The sequence below is a fragment of the Portunus trituberculatus genome, chromosome 47 (assembly GCF_017591435.1).
Source record: "Portunus trituberculatus isolate SZX2019 chromosome 47, ASM1759143v1, whole genome shotgun sequence".
NCBI classification, from domain to species: domain Eukaryota; kingdom Metazoa; phylum Arthropoda; class Malacostraca; order Decapoda; family Portunidae; genus Portunus; species Portunus trituberculatus.
In genome coordinates, this window is record NC_059301.1 from 31,948,049 (window position 1) to 31,955,787 (window position 7,739).

Below are 7,739 nucleotides of genomic sequence, written 5' to 3' on the forward strand. Positions count from 1 at the left end.
TTCCTCTATTCCCAGATCTTATTTAGGTCTTCTTGCAGTATTTCACAATCCTCCTTTTGCTTTATAACTCTGCACAGTTTCGTATCATCTGCAAACAGATTTATGTAGCTGTTCACTCCTTCTGGCATGTCGTTAATATAAATGAGAAAAGTATAGGCGCCAATACTGACCCCTGCGGCACTCCGCTTTCTACTGCTTTCCACTTGGACTTCATATCTTTGACTACCATCCTTATTTCTCTCCCCCTCAAATAATTTTCCATCCATCTCAATGTGTTTCCTTTTAAACCACCCTTCTCTAATTTCCACAGTAACCTTGCATGTGGCACTTTATCAAATGCCTTTTTTAACCCGTACAGCGTCAGAGACGTACGAGATACGTCGGCTACTCTGAGCGAACCGGGCATCAGAGACGTATGAGATACGTCGGCGAGCTTTCTTGTGTTTTCGGAGGTATTGCGTCCTCAAAACCTACCATTATACTGCCATCATGCACTGTAGACATTGCTCATGCAGCCTCCTCGTCCCTGCTAACATGAATGCTTCCTGTATTTATTTATTACAATTCTGAACTTTAGCAGTTTCCCGCTGCCTTCAGCTAGGTGTAGCGCGGGAAACTGACGCCTCAACTCCGCTAATATGAACAAAGCGTAATTTCCATTACTTACTCTTACCATTTCAGTTGTTTTTGGTAACTGTTATATTGTGGTAATGAAAACTTTGTATGACATAAATAAGAATTTTCCAATCACTTTGTTATAAGGAAAAACAAGTACATATTACTCATAAAATATTTGCACCGTGAAAGGCAACACTCCCTCGCGATATCTCATGTCTATTTTTATCCACAAGGACTCCCAAACAGCAAAACATGACATGTTGTTTTTCTTTCAACTCAGGAACGATATTATGCATGTGTCCAACTCGGGGATCGACTGGTGAGAAACGAGGAAGCGAATAAACTAGTCACATAAGGCTTTGCTAAGTCGCTAACCTTAGCGCAAAATATCTCGCACCAATTAATACCACTTCCAGTCAGTTCTGGGAGGAATGACTGTCATTTTCATTTGTTTCATATCATTTAAGACTGGTTTAGCAAAAAAAAACAGAAATCCATGATGTGGCCAGCACTGGCGAAATCACAAAGTCTCAGATCTGCTGACGCTGTACGGGTTAAATCCAAGTAAATACAATCAACCCATCCCTCTTTCTCTTGTATCCTGTCAACTATTCTAGAGTAGAAACTCAGTAAATTTGTTACACACGACCGACCTTTTCTAAAGCCAAATTGGCAATTTGGTAGTAATTTGTTGTCTTCAAGGAACTTGATCCATTGTTTCTTTATTACTCTTTCACAGATCTTGCATATTACACTAGTTAGTGATGCTGGTCTGTAATTTAAAGGTTTTTCCTTCCCTCCACTCTTATATATGGGAACCACCTCAGCTGTTTTCCATTCCACTGGTACTGTTCCATTTTCTATTGAGTATTTTATGATGTATATAGGACTTGCTAGTTCTTCCCTACATTCTTTCAGTATTCTGCCTGAGACTTCATCCTGTCCCACTGCCTTTTCTTCATCCAGTTCCTTCATTAATTCTTTTATTTTAAGCTTGGTTACTTTAATCTCTTCCATATAGATGATCTCTCTATTACCCTTTGGTCTTTCAAATTTGGATTCCTTAGTAAAGACCTCCTGGAACTTATTATTTAACAGTTCTTCCATACTTTTTGGGTCTTCCACCATCCCATTTTCTCCTTTTAACTTTTCTATTGTTTTTTTTGTTTTATTTTTCCATTTATGAATCTGTAGAACAATTTCAATTCCTTCTTGCATTTTTCGACTATGTCCTTTTCATAGATCCTCTCCTCTTCCTTCCTCACTTTAACATATTCATTTCTTGCTATCTTGAAGTTTACCTTATTTACTGCATTTCTATTTCTCCTCCACCTTTTCCATGCTCTATCCCTTTTCTCCTTTGCCATGGCACACTTTGCGTTAAACCAATCTTTCTTTCCTTCTTCCTTAGGTCTATATTTCGTGACATATTCCCTGACTCCTGTTTTGTATATTTCCAAAAATAAGTTATATTTCTCTTGCACCCCCTCAGAGTTTTCCATCTCCCAGTTTTTTTCTATTTCCTCCCAGTTAGCGTATTTGAAATAGTTCTTGAGATTCTCAGTATCAGCCTTTCTATAATTTAATCGATCTCCTTTGCATGATTCATCTCTATCTTCTTTTTCCTCTTCTATATCCATTTCTATTATTACATGATCACTTTCCCAATGGGCACTTATAGCTTATATCATCATTCATTTGTATACCCCTTGTAAAAACCGGGTCTAATCTTGCCAGCTCATCATTTTCTCTGAATCTTGTGTTTTCCTTTACTCTTTGGTCCATCATATTATCTATCATTAGGTTCAGGAATCTTTCTCCCCAGGCTTCTATGTGTGTATTTACCTAGTTATATTTACCTAGTTGTAGTTTTACAGGGCCTGGGCTTTATGCTCGTGTGGCCCCGTATCCAAATCTACACTTATCCAATCTTACTTCAAAAGCATGCATACTCATTGCAGACACACCTTCTTCATTCAAACTGTTCCATGTCTCAATACATCTTTGCGGGAAACTATATTTTTTAACATCTCTCAGACATCTTCCCTTTCTCAGCTTTTTACTATGCAATCTTGTGCTTCGAATGTCATATTCTTCTCTCAGGATCAGTCCATTCCATTGATCAATTTATAAACTTGTATCAGATCCCCTCTCTCCCTTTGTTCCAGGGTTGGTAGATCCATAGCCTTTAGTCTCTCCTCATATGTCATCCCTTCAAATTCTGGAACCGTTCTTGTAGCTATTTTTTGTTGTCTCTCCAACTTCCTTATGTGTTTCTTTTTATGAGGGGTCCACACTACTACTGCATATTCAAATCTGGGTCTTATTGTAGTACTTATTAATTTCTTCATCATTTCTTTGTCCATGTAGTGAAATGCTACTCCAATATTCCTTAGCAAATTATATGTTTCTCTAAAAATTCTATCAATATGGTTTACTGGTTGATTGTTTTCTTCCATCATCACTCCTAATTCCTTTTCTTTTTTACCTTTTCCAGTTCTACTCCATCTCCCATCTTATAGATTCATACGGGTCATCTTTCACTCTTTCCCATTTCCATGACATGGCTTTAGTCCACATTGAATTCCATTTCCCACTTTTTACTTCATTCCCATATCTTATTTAGGTCTTCCTGCAGTATTTCACAATCCTCTTTTTGCTTTATAGCGCTGCACAATTTTGTATAATTTGCAAACAGATTTATGTAACTGTTCACTCCTTCTGGCATGTTAATACAAATGAGGAAAAGTATTGGTGCCAATACTGATCCCTGCAGCACTCTGCTTTCTTCTGCTCTCCACTTGGACTTCATAACTTTGACTACTGCCCTTATTTCTCTCCCCCTCAAATAATTTTCCATCCATCTCAATGTTCTTCCTTTTAAGCCACCCTTCTCCTCTAACTTCCATAGTAATCTTGCATTTGGCACTTCGTCAAATGCCTTTTTTAAATTCAAATAAATACAATCAACCCATCCCTCTCTTTCTTGTACTCTGTCAATTATTCTAGAGTAGAAACTCAGTAAATTTGTTGCACACGACCGACCTTTTCTAAAACCAAATTGGCTATTTGATATTAATTTCTTGTCTTGTTTCTTTATTACTTTTTCACACATCTTACATATTACACTAGTTAGTGATACCGGTTTGTGATTTAAAGGTTCTTCCTTCCTTCCGCTCTTATATATGGGAACCACCTCAGCTCTTTTCCATTCTACTGGTACTGTTCCATTTTTTTTTTTTAGCATTTTATGATGTATATAGGACTTGCTAGTTCTTCCCTACGTTCTTTCAGTATTCTGCCTGAGAATTCATCTGGTCCCATTGCCTTCTCTTCATCCAGTTCCTTCATTAACTCTCTTATTTCAAACTTGGTTACTTTAATCTCTTTCATATAGACTGTCTCTCTATTACCCTGTGGCCTTTCAAATTTGGATTCCTTAGTAAAGACCTGAAATTTACTATTTAATAGTTCTGCCATACTTTTTGGGTCTTCCACCATCCCGTTCTCTCCTTTTAACCTTTCTATTGTTTCTTTTTTGTCTTATTTTTTTGTTGATGAATCTGTAGAACAATTTCAGTTGCTCCTTGCATTTTTCGAGAATATCCTTTTCATAGTTACTCTCCTCTTCCTTCCTCACTTTAACATATTCATTTTTCGCTGTCTTGAAGTTTTCCTTATTTACTGCATTTCTATTTCTCCTCCACCTTTTCCATGCTCCATCTCTTCTCCTTTGCCATAGCACACCTTGCGCTTGCATTAAACCAATCTTTCTTTCTTTCTTCTTTAGGTCTATATTTCGTGACATATTCCCTGACTTTTGTTTTGTATATTTCCAAAAATGAGTTATATTTCTCTTGCACCCCCTCAGAGTTTTCCATCTCCTCCCAGTTAGTGTATTTTAAAAAGTTCTTGAGATTTTCAATATCAGCCTTTCTGTAATTTAATCGGTCTCCTTTGTATGATTTGTCTCTATCTTCTTTTCCTTCCTCTATATCTATTTCTAATATTACATGGTCGCTCTTTCCCTATGGGCACTTATATCCTATATCATCATTCATTTGTATACCCCTTGTTAAAACCAGGTCCAATCTTGCTGGCTCGTAATTTCTTCTGAATCTTGTGTTTTCCTGTATTCTTTGGCCCATCATATTATCTATCTTTAGGTTCAGGAATCTTTCTCCCCAGGCTTTTTCCCCAATACCACTTTCATAGTTTTCCCAGTCCACTTCTTTACAGTTGAAATCTCCTACTAATAACACTTTTTTCCTTTCTTTAATGACTCATTAGACTCCTTATTGTGTCATCTATCATGTCTTTATATTCTTGATTAGTCCATGAATTTGTTTTTGGTGGCACATATGTTCCAATGATTGTTAGCTCTTTTTTGTTAATATGCATCTTAATATACAGTACTTTTGCTTTTCCTTCCCCATATTCCACATGGGTTAGCACCATCTCTTTCCTTAACATTATCATGACTCCTCTTCCTTTACCCCCTTTGTCTTTCCTCCATTCGTTATGTCTGTTATCTATGTCTATTTTGATTGCCTCATTTAGTTTTGTTTCAGCCAGGCATACAATATCTGGTTTTTCTTTCTTTATGTAATCTTTTAGTTATAATTTACTTGATAGAACCCCGTCTATGTTCGTATACATCATTTTTAGTTTCTTGCCCTTATCAGTTTTAGTTACACTTGGTCCACTGTTGCCTCTTCCTTCTCTCTTATATACCATTTACTTATCATTTCTCCTAGAATTCTCAAAAAAAAAAAATGCCTTTTTCTCCTCCTTTGACCTTTCATTATTTTTTTCCCCTACTGGTGCTGCCAGTTCGTTGTATATCTTCCTTTCTTTCTTATTTATATATATATATATATATATATATATATATATATATATATATATATATATATATATATATATATATATATATATATATATATCATATCTACCAGACATACTATAACCCATTCACATTAGTGTATGCCATTTTTAGTTTCTCTCTCCTTCTAGTTTCCCAATCATCATCATCCACTTTATCAGTTTCATATCCCTGACTCTCCAGTAAAACTTCTTCCTCTCCTCCTCTGATCGTGATTCGTTTTTTCCTTTGCCTGCTTCCATAAGTCACTGGTCTTATTTCTTTCCTCCTCGTTCATGTCTCTACTTATCCATATTTCCTTATAATCCTCCTAATTTCCAAGCCTCCATGAACCATTCAAAACTTCCTCTGCTGGTGCCTGAGATTTAAACTTGATTCTCCTTCCTGGCTTTGCCCTCTTCGTATTTTCCAATCCTTGAAACCTCCTTGATTTCACCTTGGTACTCATCAGCCTCGTTAGTAGCAACTCCCACCAGTTTACCTGCCACATCTTTCTCCTTTTCTCGTTCCTGCCTCATTTTGTCTTATCTTCTATCAAAACCATCACATGTCTTTTTCTCACAGTGTTTCTAACCAATTCTTCTTTTTTCCTTTATTACATTGACCACTGTTCTTTTCATCACCTCTTCCTTTTCCTTTAACTGACTATTCATGATTTCTCTTAGATTTGCTGCCTCCTCATCCTTTCTCTTACTCCAGACACCTTGTTTTCTACTTTTTTTTTTTTTTTTTTTTTCTCCTCGACTTTGCATTCTTGCACACTTAACCTCGAGGCATCATATTTTTTACTCCACTGTTCCAATTCTTCCCTCCTCTTTCCTTCCAACTCATCTTCCTCCACCCCTTCCCTTTCACGTTCAGTCTCTCTATTCTCCTCAATACCAAAATTTTCTATACAGGTCACTTACAACATTTTCCAACATCCCCAGTTTGCTATTTTCAATACCTCTTTCATGTCTCCCAAATCCCACATAATCATCCTTCTCCTACACGTCCATCCTGCCTGGTGTGTCAAAGAACCATTTCAGAATATCTTGTATCCAAATCTCTCTTTTTCAGTTGTACACTCGGCAGATCAGCTGAGTCAGCCATCTTGGGTAAATTAAAACAAACCGCCACCAGACACCCAATTCACCACTTCTTTCAATTCTTTCTCAATCTCTTGTCAAAATGCTCATTGCAGCACCAAAAGTTCACTAACAACCTGAACAACGAGAACCAGCTTCTCCTCCTGACAAAACACCATGCTCTTTTCTCATGTTGTTGCGACAATGACACGTGTGTGTGTGTTTGTGTGTGTATTTACCTAGTTGTACCTAGTTGTAGTTTTACAGGGCCTGGGCTTTATGCTCATGTGGCCCTGTCTCCATATCTACACTTATCCAAGCTTTCCTTAAAACTGTGTACACTCATTGCAGACACTACTTCTTCATTCAAACTGTTTCACGTCTCAACACATCTTTGCGGAAAACTATACTTTTTAATATCTCTTAGACATCTTCCCTTCCTCAGTTTCTTACAATGCAATCTTGTGTTTCGACTGGCATATTCTTCTCTCAGGATCAGATACTCATTGTCCACTTGGACCATTCCGTTGATCAATTTATAAACTTGTATGAAATCCCCTCTCTCCCTTCTCTGTTCCAATGTTGGAAGATCCATAGCCTTTAGTCTTTCCTCATATGTCATCCCTTCAAATTCTGGGACCATTCTTGTAGCCATTTTTTGTAATCTCTCCAGCTTCCTTATATGTTTCTTTTTGTGAGGGGTCCACACTACTCCTGCATATTCCAATCTGGGTCTTATTTTAGTACTTATCAGTTTCTTCATCATTTCTTTGTCCATGTAGTGTGTGTGTGTGTGTGTGTGTGTGTGTGTGTGTGTGTGTGTGTGTGTGTGTGTGTGTGTATTTACCTAATTGTATTTACCTAATTGTAACATACGGAAAAGAGCTATGCTCGTGTTGTCCCGTCTCCATATCTATTAATGTCCAGCTTTTCTTAAAATCATGAATATTCCTTGCGTTGACCACTTCCACGTCTAAACTATTCCATGCTTCCACCCTTCTATGAGGAAGCTATATTTTTCACATCTCTCCTATAAGTGGCCATTTTAGTTTTTCCCATGCCCTCTCGACATTCTTTCATTCCACATACACAGATCTTCCCTATCCATTTTTCCATGCCAATCATCACTCTGTATATTGCTATCAGGTCTCCCCTTTCTCTTCTGTTTT